Genomic DNA, 20,008 nt, shown 5'->3' on the forward strand with positions numbered 1-20,008 from the left:
GAACGGAAGTGGCTACAAATACCTTTCCACTACCATACACACACTGTCAATGATTTACCCTTGAAACGCGTATACATTTCAGCATCTGGCAAAACCAGATTTTTTGAAAAATAATTTCGTAAATTGGGGCTTATTGTTGACGGTAGGCAAATTTAGAATTATTTTATCACCCGCGTTGCGTGACATTTGGGTTATATATAAGCTGACAATTAATTTGGCCGTGCACAAAAAAAATTTCGATTAATTCACCAGCTATCGCTGTAGGAAGATTTGATTTCAATGTTGTGCTGACTCATTTTATCTTTTTTCACTTAGTCTTAATCATTTTGATATTTTGTTTTTTTCAGAAGTATTTATCTGAAAGTCAACTGGCACAGAGCTAACAGTATTTGGTTCTCCTGTAACAATGCATCAAGTAACTAGCAATGTGCCAGTCACTCGTGCTTGTGCTACATTGCTGGGACATGCCCTGCCTGCCATGTTCAATGTTTCAGATGGGTCTTAAAGAGCTTCTGACATTATTTGGAGGGCAGGCAGTCGTGGCTAACATTCCTCCCTCACCAATAATACTAAAATAAATACATTAGCTCGTCGTCCAAAACGTGGCTGCTTGTGGGATCTTGTTGTGCACAAAATGGCTGCGTCTTGACTTAAGAATATCACAACATTTCAAAGTAGTTGAGATGTGACACAGTGCCAGTATGTTTCCTTAATCCTGTTCCTTTTTTGAGTTTTCCCTGAATCTGAAACTTTGCTCATACTTTTTAGATTTAAGAAATGACTCTCTCACTAATCCAACCAACACTCCCTCACACTTTTCCCATGTAGTGCAACATCACACTATATGAACATAGGAACAGGAGTAGGTCATTCAGCCCCTCGAGCCTGTTCCACCATTCAATGAGATCATTACTGATCTGCTATCTAATTCCATATACCCGCCTTTGGCCCATATCCCTTAATACCTTTGGTTAACAAAAAGCTATCAATCTCCGAATTAAAATTAACTATTGAGCTAGCATCAATTGCCGTTTGCAGAAGAGAGTTCCAAACTTCTACCACCTCATTTCTCCTGAAAGGTCTGGCTTTAATGTTTGGACTATGCCCCTTAGTCCTAGAATCCCCAACCAGCAGAAATAGTTTCTCTCTATCTACCCTATCTGTTCCCCTTAATATCCTGAAAACTTTGATCAGCTCACCCCTTAACCTTTTAAATTCTAGGGAATACAACCCTAATTTGTGTAATCTCTCCTTGTAACTTAACCCTTGAAGTCCGGGTATCATTCTGGCAAATCTACGCTGCACTCCCTCCAAGGCCAATATATACTTCCTAAGGTGTGGTGCCCAGAACTGCTCACAGTACTCCATAAGTGTGGTCTAACCAGGGCTTTGTACAGCTGCAGCATAATTTCTACCCCCTTGTACTCGTGTCCTCTAGATATAAAGGTCAGTAGTCCATTAGCCTTTTTGATTATTTTCTGTATCTGTTCTTGAAATTTTAATGATCTATGTACCTGAACCCCCAAGTCTCTTGGGACTGTTTTTAGCTTTTCACCATTCTATCCTTTTGAGGTCCAAAGTGGATGACCTCACATTTACTTACATTGAAATCTATTTGCCAGTTTTGCCATTCACTTTATCAATATCCCTTTGTAATTTTATGCTTTCATTTACACTGCCTACATAAGAACATAAGAACATAAGTAATAGGAGCAGGAGTAGGATACCTGGCCCCTCAAGCCTACTCCGCCATTTAATAAGATCATGGCTGATCTGATCATGCTGCCTATCTTTGTGTCATTGGCAAATTTGGATATATGACTTTCTATGCCATCATTTAAGTCGTTAATAAAGTGAATCATTGAGGCCTCAGATCCCTAGACACCACTAGACACATCCTGCCAATTTGAGTAGCTATCTATTATCCCTACTCTCTGTCTCCTACCGCTCAGCAAATTTCCTAACCAGGTCAATAATGTTCCCTCAATTCCTTGGGCTTTTACCTTAGATAAGTCTCTTATGTGGAACTTTATCAAATGCCTTCTGGAAGTCCATATAAATAATATCCATAGACATTCCCCTGTCCACTAATTTAATCACCTCTTAAAAAAAATTAAATCAGGTTTGTCAGGCATGACCTATCTTTCACCATGCTAGCTGTCTCTGATCAACTGAAAATTTTTGAGGTGTTCAGTCACCCTATCATTAAGTATAGACTCTAGCAATTTCCTGACAGCAGATGTTAGGCTAACTGATTTATATTTCCCTACTTTCCCTTGCTCGCTATTCTTAAAAAATGTAGTGGCATGCGCAATTTTCCAATCTAAAGGAACGCTCCTAAATCTAGAGAACTTTGGAAGATTATAGTTAAGGCATCTGCAATGTGCTCACATACTTCCTTTAAAATCCTGGGATGGAACCCATCTGGCCCTGGGGATTTGTCAGTCTTTAATGCCGTTATTTTCTTCATTACTGTTATTTTACTTAAGTTACTTTTATTGAGTCCTTGTCCCCGATTCAATATTAGTTTCTTTGGGATTTCCAGCATGCTGTCCTCTTTTTCTACTGTAAATACTGACACAAAGTAATTATTCAATTGGTCCGCCATTTCCCCATTGACGTTGACAATATCACCACTTTCAGTTTTTAAGAAGTCAGCATTGCTCCTGACCACCCTCTTTTTCCTAATGTAACTGTAAACATTCTTTGTATTGATTTTGATATCCCTTGCAAGTTTCTTTTCATACTCCCTTTTTGACACATTTAATTATTTGAATAGCACCAGTGAGCAGTCTGGATTTTCCTACAAGGGACAGTCATACTGACTCACCGTACAATTTCCCTCTTTCAGTGCAGGCGTTACTATCAATACAGAGAAGTCCATTTAAAGAACCAGGGTAGGTGGCCATGATTTTCAGAGTACCTATGAATCCTCAAATGGTAATGGGCCCTGTTGTTGGCAGGGCAAAACTTCAGCTTTGCTTTAGAGCTGGCATGACTCAAAATGATTAAGTGAAACAGGCAATAGACAGAAGCAACATGGATCACAGATCTTGAGTGAATTGTCAGACCATCCACTATTCACTGGGAACACCATTAATATTCTTCACTGCATGAGTACATGGTTAAAAATTATGAAGGGTTTTGATAGAGCAAGTTTCCTCTGGCAAGTGGGTTGGTAACAGAGATCATAGATTTAAAATAACTGGCAAAAGAACTAGAGAGGAAATGAATGGTATTTTTTTCACATAGAGGGTTGTTAAGATCTTGAACGTACGACCTGAAAGGGTGGTGGATTCATATTCCAAAAGACAATTGGACATGTACTTGAAGAGGAGTAATTTGCAGGAAAAAGCTGGGAGTGTGAGACTAAATTCAACAGCTCTTTCAAAGAACCGGTACAGGCACAATGGGCCGAATGGCCTCCTTCTGTGCTGCAAGATTCTATGATTCCATAGTTAAATAGCTGCAGGATAGCTAAAAAATAGTAATACCTGGGGTTCTGCTGGTGACGATAAGGGATGAAGTGGAATTGAGCAGATAGTTGAAGCAGTGATGAAAAAAATGATAAAGTGGGGAAGGGGTGTTCAAAATGTTTTTTAAACTGGCTTGGTGGTTTGTATAGTAAGTTTAGTATATTGCCATTTCACCTCTGGGTCCTAGGTTGGAATCCAGCACAAGTTGCTGAGGGTCCCAAGTTAAATTAATTTGGACAGTTTCAACCTGGGAACAGGCCCATGAAATAAAACTGATCACATTGTGTTATAATTTAATATTATTTTAGCAAATTCACTCACAAGACAACACATGTGTGAGTAGTGGCAAAAAATACACTGCTGCACAGTTAAGGGAACTTTATTCTGCGTCTAACCTGTGCCTGAGCTATAACTGATCTGAAACGCTCCGCTTTGGCAGTGGATGAAAAAAAAGTGTTCCATTACACCAACATTGACACGTCTCACCAAGATTAGCTCAGCACTCAAAATAAAAAGCAACTGGGATTTTATTGTGGATGGAAACAAGATACTGGAATTATTGTGTTTGGGACCATGAGATTAGGTTGAAAAATACTAACTTTTACAAAACATGTCTTAAACTAGGTTGCAAAATTGCTTTGGATTGGAGGAAAAAAGTTAATACAGAGCAGCAAGCCATAATAAAGGGAAGAGTGTGACAAAAGGTAATTCGGATGAATTAGAGAAGAAGGCTTTACAATTGAAGAAACCAGAAGTAAATTTGGAGACAAAACCATAAAACTGTACTGAAAATAAATCTGGGCAACTGGACAGAGAAGGATAGCTAAATTAAAAACTTTAAAAGTTACACACTTAACCAGAATTATCAATAAAAGGTTAATACAGTATCAAATTAAACTATTTGGACACAAAATTAATGATTATAACAAACAAAATGCTGATCTTCTAAGTTATATGTAGAATAAAAAGCGTACATATTTATGTTGTCTTGGTTTAAACCTCAGGATATATTTTATAAAACAAAGGTTGGAGTGTTCAGAAGGGTTAGAATTAATTAAGGATAAGGATAACATTACAAGTAAAGGTTAGCATTACTATTTTGCCAGTTACAAATGGTGAATGTAGCCCAGAAAGGAGGCTGTTGGAAGTTGATTCGGTTGGAAACTTGTGGCAGGAGGGGATGAAACTAATATTTTTAAAAATTGCTATAGACCACTGAGACCAAATAGCAATATTGTTATATGGCCACTTGAGTAAATTAAGGTTTTTCTTATGATGTAATGGGATCCAAAACCACTGAAAGTTGAGTCAAATCCATAAACTAGTTAAAGACGTGTATCTTAGCTCTGCATATTAAAGAAAAGACAAGAAAGAAAGAGACTTTACTATAGGGATAATTTTCTGACATTGCAAGTCCAATGGAGAGTCTCAGAAATCCAGATGTGCACACATATGATTTTCTCAACCATTTTTTTCCAGGATTTAACTTGGTATAAACGTCTTTAATTGTTATGGTACATAAGAGGTTAAAAACAGTTTTGCTTGCAAAGGAATGTTCCACTCAATTTTGACACGACAATTTCCAACAATTAGATGGTTTGTCTGAAGGGGAAACAATGGGAGGGGGCTAAGCCATTCAATTCAAGTACAGCCATTCCATTTGAGTTGTTCGAATATGTACTTGGCAGTTTCTTTTGAACAATTAATTAAATTCTCAATCCTCGATATTGTATCTAAGATATTTAATAGCCTGTCTTTTTCAAATCAGTGAGCCTGTCTGAAGTCTTTACAGAGAGTTAGTTGGTACAAAAGGGAGAAAAAAATAACTGGAGTCGTAAGAACATAGGAACAGGAGTAGGCCATTCAGCCCCTCCAGCCAGCTCCTTTATTCAATTAGATCGTGGCTGATCTGCCTCTCAACTCCATTTACTTGTCTTTGCTCCATATCATTGGCTATCCTTCCCTAACAAAAATCTATCCATCCTAGTCTTGAAAGCTCCAAATCTCCTAACATCCACAGCCTTTTGGGGGAGACAGTTCGAGAATTCCATGACCAATTGTGTGGAAAAGTGTTTCCTGATTTCACTGCTAAATAGCCAAGCTTTAATTTTAAGTTAATGTCCCTTTGTTCTTGATGCCCCCACCAGAGGAAATAGTTTATCTGTATCTACCCTATTGAATTCCGATATCATTTCAAACACATTGATTAGATCACCTCTCCACCTTCTAAACCCAAGGGAATATAAGCTAAGTTTTTTGCAACCCGTCCTCATAATTTAACCCATTAATAAGAACATAAGAAGTAGGAGCAGGAGTAGGCCATACGGCCCCTCGAGCCTGCTCCGCCATTGAATACGATCATTGCTGATCCGATCATGGACTCAGATCCACTTCCCTGCCCGCTCCCCATAACCCTTTATCCCCTTTTCGTTTAAGAAACTGCCTATTTTTGTCTTAAATTTATTCAATGTCCCAGCTTCCACAGCTCTTTGAGGCAGCGAATTCCACAAATTTACAACCCTCTGAGAGAAGAAATTTCTCCTCATCTCAGTTTTAAATGGGCGGCCCCTTAGTCTACGATTATGCCCTCTAGTTCCAGTTTCCCTCATCAGTGGAAACATCCTCTCTGCATCCACTTTGTCAAGCCTCCTCATAATCTTATACGTTTCGATAAGATCACCTCTCATTCTTCTGAATTCCAATGAGTAGAGGCCCAACCTACTCAACCTTTTCTCATGTCAACCCCCTCATCTCCAGAATCAACCTAGGTGAACCTTCGCTGAACTGCCTCCAAAGCAAGTATATCCTTTCGTAAATAATGAAACCAAAACTGCATGCAGTATTCCAGTATTCACCAATACCCTATATAGCTGTAGCAAGATTTCCCTGCTTTTATACTCCATTCCCTTTGCAATAAAGGCCAAGATTCCATTGGCTTTCATGATCACTTGCTGTACCTGCATACTATCCTTTTGTGTTTCATTCACAAGTACCCCCAGGTCCTGCTGTACTGCAGCACTTTGCAATCTTTCTCCATTTAAATAATAACTTGCTCTTTGATTTTTTTTCTGCCAAAGTGCATGACCTCACACTTTCCAACATTATACTGCATCTGCCACATTTTAGCCCACTCACTTAGCCTGTCTATGTCCTTTTGCAGATTTTCTATGTACTCCTCACACATTGCTTTTCCTCCTACTTTGTATCATCAACAAACTTGGCTACGTTACATTCAGTCCCATCTTCCAAAGCCCTGGTATCAATCTGGTAATTCTGCTCTGTATCCCTTCCATGGCTAAATTATCCTTCCTGAGGTTCATCGCCCAAAATTAAATTCAGTACCCCAGATGTGGTATGATCAAAGCTGTGTGTAACTGAAACATGACTACCTCACTTTTGAATTATAACCCTTGAGATAAAGGCCAACATTCTATTAGCCTTTATAATTACTTTTCGTACCTGTGCATTAGCTTTTCGTGATTTATGTACATAAATACTCAAATTTCTTTGCTCTTCCATAGCTCCTCGACCCACACCATTAAGAAAATATTCTGATTTGCCTTTCTCAAATCCAAAGTGCATGACGTCATACCTGCCCACATTGAACACTATCTGCCATAGTTTTACGCACACTGTCTATGTCCCTTTGAAACGTCCTGCTCCCATCTGCACTACTTACTATACCTCCTAATTTAGTGTCATCTACAATTTGGATATACAACTCTTTTCTTTCTTCCAAGTCATTAATAAATATGGTGAGAAGTTGAGGTCCCAGAACAGATCCTTGGAGAACACCACTTGTCGCATCCTGCCAATCAGAGTACATTGCTGCTCTTTTGGCTGAAGATCATTATCAGAGAGTGAACTAATTCTGGGAAAAGAAAATTGTATCGAATAAATATTTGAAGAGATGCAACCAATTGAATAGTTTGTTACATTCTGAAAACCTTTAGAGAATGCAAAAGTCACTTCAATCTGTAAGCAAGTTTTATCTTGGCTGAAGAGATTAGGGATTAAAAAGTGGCAGGTAAAAACAAAGAGAAAAGGAGCCATTAATACAGGCATGAGTCTGTATTAATGTGATGGAGCTGTCCAACACACGATCCCTAGATTGATGGCAGCTGAGATAGATATGGTTCTGCGTGAGTGCTTACAAGGAGGGTGGTCATCTGTGCAATTCCCTTCAACCACTCCCTGTGGTAGCGAGTTCCATATTCTCACCACTCTTTGGGTAAAAAGTTCCTGCTGAATTCCCTATCTTATATTGATGGATTCTAGTTATGCTCTTCCCTAGAAATGGAAACATTCTCTCTGTATCCACTCTATCAAAACAGTTCAGAATTTTAAAGACCTCGATTAGGTTATCCCACAGACTTCTTTTTTCAAGAGACCCAGCCTGTTCATCCTTTCCTGATATGTATACCTTCACATTTCTGGTATCATCCTTGTAAATCTTCTCTGCACCCTCTCCAATGCCTCAATATTCTTTTTATAATATGGCGACCAGAACTGTACACAGGTCTCCAAATGTGGTCTAACCAAGGTTCGATACAGGTTTAGCATAACTTCCCTACTTTTCAATTCTATGAGCCCAAGTTTCCACATGATTTGCGCCTGATTTTTAGGAGCAACTGGTGGAGAACGGACTATCTTAGAAATCGCAATTCTCCACATTTTTTTTTCTGCAGTTCTAGTCAGGTAGAACAGTTCTACTTTGGAACAGAATTTTTTCTTCAAAAGGGGGCGTGTCCGGCCACTGACGCCTGATTTCAAAGTTTCCACAGTGAAAACGTACTCCAAACTAAAGTAGAATGGAGCAAGTGAAGATTTTTGTAGAACTGAAAATACCTGTTCTACACATTAAAAAATCAGGCGCAGGTTACAAATTAGGCGTCCAGAACGAGGTGGGGGAGGGGGGGGGGGCGGGGAGAAGGGAAATCATTAAATTCTACAATAAATCCTTAATTATACTTCTACAAATATTATACAAATAAATCCAACCTGAATAAACATTTATAAGCAAAGAAAAGATTAAATAAACCATCTTCCTACCTGTGTGAAAGTGCTTCAGGCACAGAGAATTATGCAGTCAGCCTGAGGCGCCCGTTCTTCCCGCGGGGGGGGGGAGGCGCCCGTTCTGCCCGTGGGGGGGGGGGGAGGGGAGAGGAGGCGCCAGTTCTTTCCCACGGGGGGGGGGAGGCGCCCGTTCTGCCCGTGGGGGGGGGGGGGAGGGGAGAGGAGGCGCCAGTTCTTTCCCACGGGGGGGGGGAGGCGCCCGTTCTGCCCGCGGCGGGGGGGGGGAGGGGAGAGGAGGCGCCCGTTCTTTCCCGCGGGGGGGGGAGGTGCCCGTTCTTCCCGCGGGGGGGGGAGGGGAGAGGAGGCGCCCGTTCTTTCCCGCGGGGGGGGGAGGTGCCCGTTCTTCCCGCGGGGGGGGGAGGGGAGAGGAGGCGCCCGTTCTTTCCCGCGGGGGGGGTGGAGGGGAGAGGAGGCGCCCGTTCTTTCCCGCGGGGGGGGGAGGGGCCCGTTCTTCCCGCAGGGGGGTAGGAGGCGCCCGTTCTTCCCGCGGGGGGGGGGGCGGGGGAAGGAGACAGTGAGAAGGCTGCAAGTGCTGATGTGCTGATGGCAATGTGCTTTTATTAAAAAAATGTTCAAAAATTAAACAGCTACAAAGAACTACAAAAATGGCCGAGTGCCAATGTTTTTTTCACACTGAGCATGCGCGAATGCTCTAACGCGCACGCGCAGCGTTGCCGGCAGGAAAAAACCTAATTTAAATAGTACCTGCCCCCTCCCACTTACAAAATCGGCGCGAGTGTAGGCTCCGCCCCCCTGGGCGCCGCGCCAGGCAGACAAGGAGCTGCAGAACGCTCCAGAATCGCGATTTTATTTTTTAGGCGCTGTTTTAGGCGCGAAAAATGGGCGCCCAGCTCGGAGGGGCACCCGTTTTTTATCGTGTGGAAACTTGGGCCCCTATATCTCTAGAAATAAACCCTAGTTTGCTTTTTTATGGCTTTGCTAACCTGTGTCGCAACTTTTAGCGATTTGTGTATTTGTACTCCCAGATCCTTTTGTTCCTCTACCCCACATAAACTTGCACCCTCCAAGTAATACGTTACCTCTCTATTCTTCCTACCAAAATATAACACCTCACAATTATCCGTGTTGAACTTCGTTTGCCAATTATATGTCCATTCTGCTAGTTTATTAATGTCCTCCTGTAATTTGGGCAGTCCTCCTCAGTATTGACTATCCACCCCAATTTGGTGTCATCCGCAAATTTAGAAATTATGTTTTTGATTCCAAAGTCTAAATCGTTAATATAAATTGTGAACAACAGTGGCCCCAGCACTGATCCTTGTGGTACACCACTACCCACCTTCTACCACTGTGAATAGCTACCTTTTACCCCTACTCTCTGCTTTCTGTCTTGAAGCCAGCTAGCTATCCATTCTGCTACTTGTCCCTTGACTCCCCATTCTCTGATCTTGTTCATCTGTCTATTATGGGGTACCTTATCGAAGACCTTTTGAAAATCTAGATAATTTACATCTACTACATTACCATTGTCTACTCTCTGTTACCTCTTCAAAAAATTCAAGGAGGTTGGTCAAACAAGACTTTCCCTTTTGACATCCATGCAGATATTCATTATATTGACCAAAATGTTGACTCTGTTTCTCTCCACAGATGCTGCTTGACCCGCTGAGATTTCCAACATTTTCTGTTTTTGTATCAGATTCCCGCATCCGCAGTATTTTGCTTTTGTATTCATCATCATAGGCAATCCCTCGGAATCGAGGAAGACTTGCTTCCACTCCTGACCTGAGTTCTTTGGTGGCTGAACAGTCCAATACGAGAGCCACAAACTCTGTCACAGGTGGGACAGATAGTCGTTGAGGGAAGGGGTGGGTGGGACTGGTTTGCCGCATGCTCTTTCCGCTGCCTGCGCTTGATTTCTACATGCTCTCAGCGTTGAGACTTGAGGTGCTCAGCGCCCTCTCCGATGCACTTCCTCCACTTAGAGCAGTCTTGAGCCAGGGACTCCCAGGTGTCAGTGGGGATGTTGCACTTTATCGGGGAGGCTTTGAGGGTGTCCTTATAGCATTTCTGTTGCCCACCTTTGGCTCATTTCCCATGAAGGAGCTCTGAGTAGAGAACTTGCTTTGGGAGTCTCGTGTCTGGCATGCGAACTATGTGGCCTGCCCAGTGGAGCTGATCGAGTGTGGTCAGTGCTTCAATGCTGGGGATGTTAGCCTGGATGAGGATGCTGATGTTGGTGTGCCTGTCCTTTCAGGGGATTTGCAGGATCTTGCGGAGACATCATTGGTAATATTTCTCCAGCAGCTTGAGGTGTCTGTTGTACATGGTCCATGTCTCTGAGCCATACAGGAGGGCAGGTATTACTACAGCCCTGTAGACCATGAGCTTGGTGGCAGTTTTGAGGGTCTAGTCTTCAAACATTCTTTTGCTCAGTGTTTAATTCACTGCCACTTCTCTTCTAGGAATGCCCACATTAAAGAAGTTCTGCTCTTCCCTCAGAAAGGATTTTCATTTATCTATTTTAACTTGTTCATCTTCATTGCTTTCTGTTTCACCCTATCACAGACCTTCCCTTTTGTTCTTTTCTCCCCTCTCCCATTCTGTGCCCCTGCACTTCCTTAAGATTTTGTTACATTTTGAACTTTTTGAGTTCTGACAAAGGGTCACGGACCCAAAATGTTGACTCTGTTTCTCTCCACCCATGCTGCCTGACCTGCTGAGATTTCCAACATTTTCTGTTTTTACTTCAGATTCCAGCAGCCACATAATTTTGCCTTTGCATTATTATATTTTTGGTACTAGATTTTCTATTTGATCCCTTAGTAGGGATTCCATTATTTTTCCTGTCGATGTAAGCTGATTATTCTATAATTCCATGGATATGTTCTATCCCCCTTCTTAAATATAAGTATTACGTTAGCTATCCACCAGTCCTCTGGCACTACACCATTTTCTTATAAATTATTCAATATGTGTAGTAAGGCCTCTGCTATCTCTTCCCTGGATTCTGTTAAAATGCGTGGATCCAGGGGTTTTATCCTCTTTGAGTTTGATTAGTTGATTTAATATAGCTCCTCTTTTTTATTTTAAATGTATTTATTTTATTACTAATCTCATCATCCAATGTCATGTCCAACTCTTCTATCTCTCTGGTAAATACTGAAGCAAAATAATTATTTAATATTTCTGCCATCTCTCTATTGTTACCTGTGGTATTATCCTGCCTATCCCTTAATGGCCCTATTCCTATCCCACCTTCCTTTTTTATTGATGTGCCTGTAAAATATTTTACTATTTTGTTTTACGTTCCTTGATAATTTAATTTCATAGTTCCTCTTTGCCTTCCTAATTCTTTTTTGACTTCTCTCCTAATCTATTCGTATTCTCCCTTATCATGCATCATTATCATCATCATCATCATAGGCAGTCCCTCGAAATGAGGATGACTTGCTTCCATGCCAAAAAATGATGAGTTCACAGGTGTTTCAATAAAGGACCTAATATTCTAGATCCCAAACTACATCTTGAAAGGTGGAAGATGCCTGTGCTTGGATTTTTTTAACGTGTGGTGACCGTTGCACACCAGCCACCACACGGGCTTGACAGAGCTAGGTCTTGGTCCAGTGGCAAGGATTAACCAAGATGACTGGTGACCTGCTCTGCTGCATGGGCCTAGTGCACACATATTGCAGTGTGGGCTGGCCCGTGCTGCCCCTGGGTCCCTGGTCCCGACCTCACGCCTCTCCTGGGCCCCGATCACATCCCTCCACAGTCTCTCGCTGCTCCTTTGCCCCGTCCTCGCCGCTCCTGCTGTATCTGCCCACGCTCCAATCACTGACCTGGACCTTGATGATGTCACTCTTTGCTGTCGTCGCCCTCCTGCACCAGCTCGTGCTGCTCCCTGAACTAGTATGCCTCCATGCTGCCTCCGGGGCGCCACACCTCCGCTCCTTTTATGACCTTGACCTGCCGCTGGTGTACTCCCGCAGATCGGGGCCTCTATGCTGCTCCCGGGCTGCCGCACCTCTTCTCCTCTTATGGCCCTGACTTGCTGCTGGTGTTCTCTCTCAGGTTGGGGCCTCCATGCTCCATGCACTCCACTGCTGTCAATGTACTTAATGTATGCCTCTTTCCTTACCCTCAATTGTTTCCTTATGGCTGTATTCATCCATGGAGTTTCATTAGTGTTTAGTTTGTTCTTTCCTTTTAGTGGAAAATATTGTTCCTGCACTCTGTTGAACACCATTTTAAATGTTTCCCATTGCTATTGTACATTATTTTTTGCCAATATTGTTGTCAATTTTATTTTCCCAACTTCTATTCTCAGCCCCTCCAAATCAACCTTTCTCCAATCTATTACACTGGTTTTTGTCATATTTATGCCATTGTCAATTATCATCTTAAAGTGCATTATATTGTCTAGATGTTCCTCTAATTTTACATCTCTTATCCACTCTGGTTCATTCCCCATTATTAGATCCAATAGTGAATACTCCATGTTGGGCTTTTACATATTGGGTTAGAAAGGAGTCCTGTACACATTGTATGAACTCCATTCCCTTGTCCCCTTTACATAAGAATATAAGAACATAAGAAATAGGAATAGGAGTAGGCCATATGGCCCCTCGAGCCTGCTCTGCCATTCAATAAGATCATGGCTGATCCGATCATGGACTCAGCTCAACTTCCCTGCCCGGTCCCCATAACCCCTTATCGTTTAAGAAACAGTCTATTTCTGTCTTAAATTTATTCAATGTCCCAGCTTCCACAGCTCTCTGAGGAAACGAATTTCACAGATTTACAACCCTCTGAGAGAAGAAATTTCTTCTCATCTGTTTCAAATGGGCGGCCCCTTAGTCTACGATTATGCCCTCTAGTTCCAGTTTCCCTCATCAGTGGAAACATCCTCTCTGCATCCACTTTGTCAAGCCTCCTCATAATCTTATACGTTTCGATAAGATCACCTCTCATTCTTCTGAATTCCAATGAGTAGAGGCCCAACCTACTCAACCTTTTCTCATGTCAACCCCCTCATCCCCGGAATCAACCTTGTGAACCTTCTCTGAACTGCCTCCAAAGCAAGTATATCCTTTCATAAATATAGAAAGCAAAACTGCACGCAGTATTCCAGGTGTGGCCTCACCAATACCTTATATAGCTGTAGCAAGACTTCCCTGCTTTTGTACTCCATCCTCTTTGCAATAAAGCCCAAGATACCATTGGCCTTCCTGATCACTTGCTGTACCTGTATACTATCCTTTCGCGTTTCATGCACAAGTACCCTCAGGCCCCGCTGTACTGTGGCACTTTGCAATCTTTCTCCATTTAAATAATAACTTGCTCTTTGATTTTTTTCTACCAAAGTGCATGACCTCACACTTTCCAACATTATACTCCATCTGCCAAATTTTTGCCCACTCACTTAGCCTGTCTATATCCTTTTGCAGATTTTTTGGTGCCCTCCTCACACATTGCTTTTCCTCACATCTTTGTATCATCAGCAAACTTGGCTACATTACACTCAGTCGTTAATATAGATTGTAAATAGTTGAGGTTCCAGCACTGATCCCTGCGGCACCCCACTAGTTACTGGTTGCCAACCAGAGAATGAACCATTTATCCCGACTCTCTGTCCAATTAATGTCAGGGTAGTTGAAATCCTCCATGATTATTATTCAATGGGCTAGACTTTCCACTTCACATCGCTGGGCTAGTGTCACCCAAAAAGGCCTACTATTGCCCATTTTGACTGAAAAGTGGAAAGTTGGGCCGGAACATTGCCAAAAAATTGTCCCAACTTGCAGCTCACATCGCCGAGGTGATCACCCGCACATCGCCCAGCGCAACTTTCAGCACATCGTTGGCACATCGCCGGGCTGATCGCTCGCCAAGAACATCACTGGAGAATAGTTGCTTTTCCCTGGCCTTCCTCACACGGATGCCATTTTGAACGTTGGAAGAAAGAAGGCGGCTGCTTAAACAAGGGGCTTATAACTTGTGAGTCATTTAAGGGCCTTTTATTGATAGATCCACTCACATTTATACTTATATTTATATGTATATTTATTTATATTTTATATTTTTTTAGTACAAAGGGCATTTATAACAACAGTGATAGTGATAGTGATAATAGTGATAGTAATAATAGTGATAGTGATGGGGCCTGTAGCTTCTCTACCATTACTTGTAACTGCTCACATGCTGTAGCATCAGAAGTTGAGTTAAGTGAAGGGGCTGATTGAAGAGGTGGCAGACTAATGCGGAGGCGGAGGAGAACGTAGAAGGCAAAGCAATCTTACCTCAACTTGTCTGATAATGCGTGCCTTAGGAGGCTGTGCTTCCGGAAGGAGGTCATCGATCAGATATGCCAGCTGATCAAGGGGGATCTGCAGCCTACCAGCACCATCAGGACCGCACTGCCTGTTGATGTAAATGTTACTGCAGCACTATCCTTCTACGCATCTGGCTCCTTTCCGGTTTCAGCTGGTGACATCTGTGGTGTCTCTCAGCATGCCACAAACTGCTCCATTCGACAGGTGACTGAAGCCCTTTATGCTCGCAGGATGGACTTTATAAACTTCCCTATGACCAGGGTGGCACAGACTGGGAGGGCTTTAGGTTTCTCAAGAATAGCAAACTTCCCCAAGGTGCAGGGAGTAATAGACTGCATGCATATCGCCCTGAAAGCCCTTTTACAGAACGCGGAGGTGTTTTGTAACTGAAAGGGATTCCACTCCCTGAATGTGCAGCTCGTTGTCGACCACATATAAACACGGCAGTAAATGCTACATTTCCAGGCAGCATCCATGATGCGCACATCCTGCGTGATAGTGCTATCTCTGACCTGTTTGACAGTCAGTCAGATGATCATGGTTGGGCACTGGGGGATAAAGGATATGGCCTTGCCAGCTGGCTCATGACCCCCTTGCGTAATCCCCAGATGGAAGCCGAGAAGCGTTACAATGAAAGTCACATAGCTACACGCAATATCGTCGAAAAGACAATCGGAGTGCTGAAGCAGTACTTCAGATGACTGGACCACTCTGGAGGCAGACTACAGTACCACCCTGACCAGCTTGCTGAGTTTATTGTGGTGTGCTGCATGTTGCATAACCTAGCTTTAAGGAGAGGACAACAAATGCCAGATGGGGCTGCTGGTCCACCTCAGGAAGGAGTGGAGGCGCAAGAGGCAGACGATGAGGAGCACGAGGAGGAGGAGGCTAGTGAGGACCTTGGGGAGGACAATCAGCCTAGCGATGAATCCATGGTCCCCCCCAGAAGACTGTAGAAAACCCCGTGGGAGTTACGCGGCTGCAAAGTTGTTGCGCCAGCACCTCATAAATGAATGCTTTGCATGAACTTACATTGGAGACAGTCACAGTTACAGTTACAGTTAGACAACAGTTGCATTTGCGTTGAGTTACGTTTTATCCTTGTCTGCTCTGGCCTGGCCTGGCCATTGTTGTACAACGTTGCATTAATGTTTTAACTTAACTTATGTTATTATAAGACAATGCACAATAATTGTACAATTCAATAAAAAAATGTATTAATGTAACATTTTTCATTTTTAACAACGGCCCCACCCCCACCTCCCCCCACCTCTCCGACTTGCTGACCCGACCTCCATGGAGTCGGCGTTCGCACTACAAAACTTTGGCGTTGCCGGCTGCATGCCGCTTGGTTCCGGTACCGCTTCAGTCGCAATAGCGTTTGCCAAAGTGGCCGCAGGTTCATCCTCCTTTGTGGCTTCCATAAATTCTTCTTCCTCCGCCTCTGGTTCGGTGGTCGTATCCTCCTCCTGTTCCTCACCACCCGTGGTGAATGACACCTGCAGGTGTGGCCTCCACTTGCACCTCTAGTTGACCTTTAAAGCACAATTGAGCTTATTAGAACAGAAGGGTGAACATTACCAAGAGACATTACATATTAATGCATCATATGGATTTCACTGCCTCAGAAAGCTGTCGCAGCTACATTAGTCGCAGATGGACAGAATAAGGGGAGCGCACAGAGAAGGGGACAGATGACCAGGTGACCTTCCTCTTATTGCTTATGTTCTTATGTTGTCAACCTGAGATTAGCACAAAAGCTGCATGCATGACATGACATGACATCATTCGTATATCGTATTATAATTAAATGACGTTACAGTACTTTAAAACTGTTTGACACATTACTCACGTGACACATAGGAGGGTTCCGCAACACCATGGGTGGTGACCGAGCGACTGTGAAGTGCCGCTGCATGTTCCTCAAGGTCGGTCAGCGGCTGTACCTGAGAAGGGCCCCCTCCGGTGCACTTCTGCTCAGAACGATTGCTAGATATCTTCTTCTGCAAATGTGAAAAGAGCATGGCATAAGCTGATTGACTATGTAGTATCATGGAAACACAACAGTTTCAAACATTACATGCAAATAGGTGCACAATTGATGCACGGTTATAACAAAGATCAGTGTGTTTAGGAGCTACAACTTGACACATACATCTCTCTATACTACATTCGCTTTGAACTCGGCAATGGCAAGAGCTAATGTACAAAAGTGTCCCAGGACAGACAGTGAGCAAGGGCAGTTCTCCCATAGTCCATGCTGGGTCCCTGTGTAAGTGACAGCAGCCAGAGAGACTTAAAAAGGGCACAGTTTAATAGCCCTGTCCAGACCTTAGCAGGGAATATTTTTATATGCATGTATGTAAGCATTTACAACATTTAATTCAATCCAGGAGATTTACTATTATAATTATAATTACAATCTTCATCAATACAATATAAAATCTGTACTTACTCTTGCTGATGCCACAAGGCTGTTCAAGTGCTTCCAGCTCTGGTCGGGCCCCGTCTCCTCATGGAACGCCAAGGAGACGACGTCTGCGATCTCTCCCCAAATTTTCCTGTACGCCCGGGGTGGCGGTTTCGCACAGCCAACCCGGGTTAATTCGGCCCACTGGAAGTGCACCTCCTGGACGAGGGCCTCGTTGGCCTAGTCAGAAAGGGGCTTTGCCTGATGATGACATTTTATAATTTTTTATAATCTCTTCTCTTTTTATATCTCTTTACTTTATCTCTTGCCTCTTGTTTGGTCTTTTATCTCTTTTTCTCTCTTTTCTTTATCTCTTTTAAATTGAATCTCGAACTCTATTGTCTTTTTTCGAACTCTGCTTTCCTCCTCTCCTTTCTCTCTCCTCTCTCTCCCCGTCTCCACAACGGCCTTCGGCGCATGTGTGGATGACTCATAAACTACCAAAATGCAGGAAAAGCTGTCCACTAATAAAAAATGCATGCGCAGAAGGCCGTTGCTAGAGAAGCTTTGCCTTACATAGAAACATAGAAACTAGGGGGGAGGCCATCTTAGACTGGGTGTGGTGCAATGAGAGAGTATTAATTAGCAATCTCGTTGTGCAAGACCCCTTGGGGAAGATTGACCATAATATAGTGGAATTCTACATTAGGATGGAGAATGAAACAGTTAATTCAGAGACCATGGTCCAGAACTTAAAGAAGGGTAACTTTGAAGGTATGAGGCGTGAATTGGCTAGGATAGATTGGTGAATGATACTTAAGGGGTTGACAATGGATGGGCAATGGCAGACATTTAGAGACCGCATGGATGAACTACAACAATTGTACATCCCTGTCTGGCATAAAAATAAAAAAGGGAAGGTGGCTCAACCATGGCAATCAAGGGAAATCAGGGATAGTATTAAAGCCAACGAAGTGGCATACAAATTGGCCAGAAATAGCAGCGAACCTGGGGACTGGGAGAAATTTAGAACTCAGCAGAGGAGGACAAAGGGTTTTATTAGGGCAGGGAAAATAGAGTACAAGAGGAAGCTTGCAGGGAACATTAAAATGGACTGCAAAATCTTCTATAGATATGTAAAGAGAAAAAGGTTAGTGAAGACAAACGTAGGTCCCCTGCAGTCAAAATCAGGGGAAGTCATAACGGGGAACAAAGAAATGGCAGACCAATTGAACAAGTACTTTGGTTCGGTATTCATTAAGGAGGACACAAACAACCTTCCGGATATAAAAGGGGTCAGAGGGTCTAGTAAGAAGCAGGAACTGAGGGAAATCCTTATTAGTCGGGAAATTGTGTTGGGGAAATTGATGGGATTGAAGGCCGATAAATCCCCAGGGCCTGATGGACTACATCCCAGAGTACTTAAGGAGGTGGCCTTGCAAATAGCGGATGCATTGACAGTCATTTTCCAACATTCCATAGACTCTGGATCAGTTCCTATCGAGTGGAGGGTAGCTAATGTAACCCCACTTTTTAAAAAAGGAGGGAGAGGGAAAACAGGGAATTATAGACCGGTCAGCTTGACATCAGTAGTGGGGAAATTGATGGAATCAATTATTAAGGATGTCATAGCAGCACATTTGGAAAGAGGTGAAATGATAGATCCAAGTCAGCATGGATTTGTGAAAGGGAAATCATAAGAACATAAGACTTAGGAAAAGGAGTAGGCCATCTGGCCCCTCGAGCCTGCTCCGCCATTCAAAAAGATCATGGCTGATCTGGCTGTGGACTCAGCTCCACTTACCCGCCCGCTCCCCACAACCCTTAATTCCCTTATTGGTTAAAAATCTATCTACCTGTGATTTGAATACATTCAATGAGCTAGCCTCAACTGCTTCCTTGGGCAGAGAATTCCACAGATTCACAACCCTCTGGGAGAAGAAATTCCTTCTCAACTCGGTTTTAAATTGGCTCCCCCGTATTTTGAGGCTGTGCCCCCTAGTTCTTGTCTCCCCGACCAGTGGAAACAACCTCTCTGCCTCTATCTTGTCTATCCTTTTCATTATTTTAAATGTTTCTATAAAATCAACCCTCATCCTTCTGAACTCCAACGAGTAAAGACCCAGTCTACTCAATCTATCATCATAAGGCAACCCCCTCATCTCCGGAATCATCCTAGTGAATCGTCTCTGTACCCCCTCCAAGGCTAGTATATCCTTCCTTAAGTAAAGTGACCAAAACTGCACGCAGTACTCCAAGTGCGGCCTCACCAATACCCTGTACAGTTGCAGCAGGACCTCCCTGCTTTTGTACTCCATCCCTCTCGCAATGAAGGACAACATTACATTTGCCTTCCTGATTACCTGCTGCACCTGCAAACTAACTTTTTGGGATTCATGCACAAGGACCCCCAGGTCCCTCTGCACCGCAGCATGTTGTAATTTCTCCCCATTCAAATAATATTCCCTTTTAATGTTTTTTTTTCCAAGGTGGATGACCTCACATTTTCCGACATTGTATTCCATCTGCCAAACCTTAACCCATTTGCTTAACCTATCTAAATCTCTTTGCAGCCTCTCTGTGTCATCTACACAACCTGCTTTCCCACTAATCTTTGTGTCATCTGCAAATTTTGTTACACTACACTCTGTCCCCTCTTCCAGGTCATCTATGTATATTGTAAACAGTTGTGGTCCCAGCACCGATCCCTGTGGCACACCACTAACCACCGATTTCCAACCCGAAAAGGA

At 43.0% G+C, this 20,008-nt stretch overlaps 1 protein-coding gene across 8 annotated transcripts in view; it reads right to left on the minus strand.

Moving 5' to 3' along the window:
- The window catches only part of LOC139280158 (growth arrest-specific protein 2-like), a 289,936-nt gene that overhangs the window by 228,322 nt on the left and 41,606 nt on the right, over window positions 1–20,008 (minus strand). For 4 of the 8 annotated variants that reach the window (XM_070899702.1, XM_070899699.1, XM_070899698.1 and 1 more), the window contains 3 exons: window positions 17,304–17,519; window positions 16,701–16,851; window positions 16,141–16,383 (listed from right to left, as the gene is read on the minus strand). The gene's annotated coding sequence lies outside the window, so the exon portion shown is untranslated. The remainder of the gene's footprint in view (window positions 1–16,140; window positions 16,384–16,700; window positions 16,852–17,303; window positions 17,520–20,008) is intronic. The other 4 variants (XM_070899704.1, XM_070899703.1, XM_070899701.1 and 1 more) reach the window with 1 other exon arrangement.

The sequence above is a fragment of the Pristiophorus japonicus genome, chromosome 14 (genome assembly GCF_044704955.1).
Source record: "Pristiophorus japonicus isolate sPriJap1 chromosome 14, sPriJap1.hap1, whole genome shotgun sequence".
In the NCBI taxonomy this organism is placed as follows: Eukaryota; Metazoa; Chordata; class Chondrichthyes; family Pristiophoridae; genus Pristiophorus; species Pristiophorus japonicus.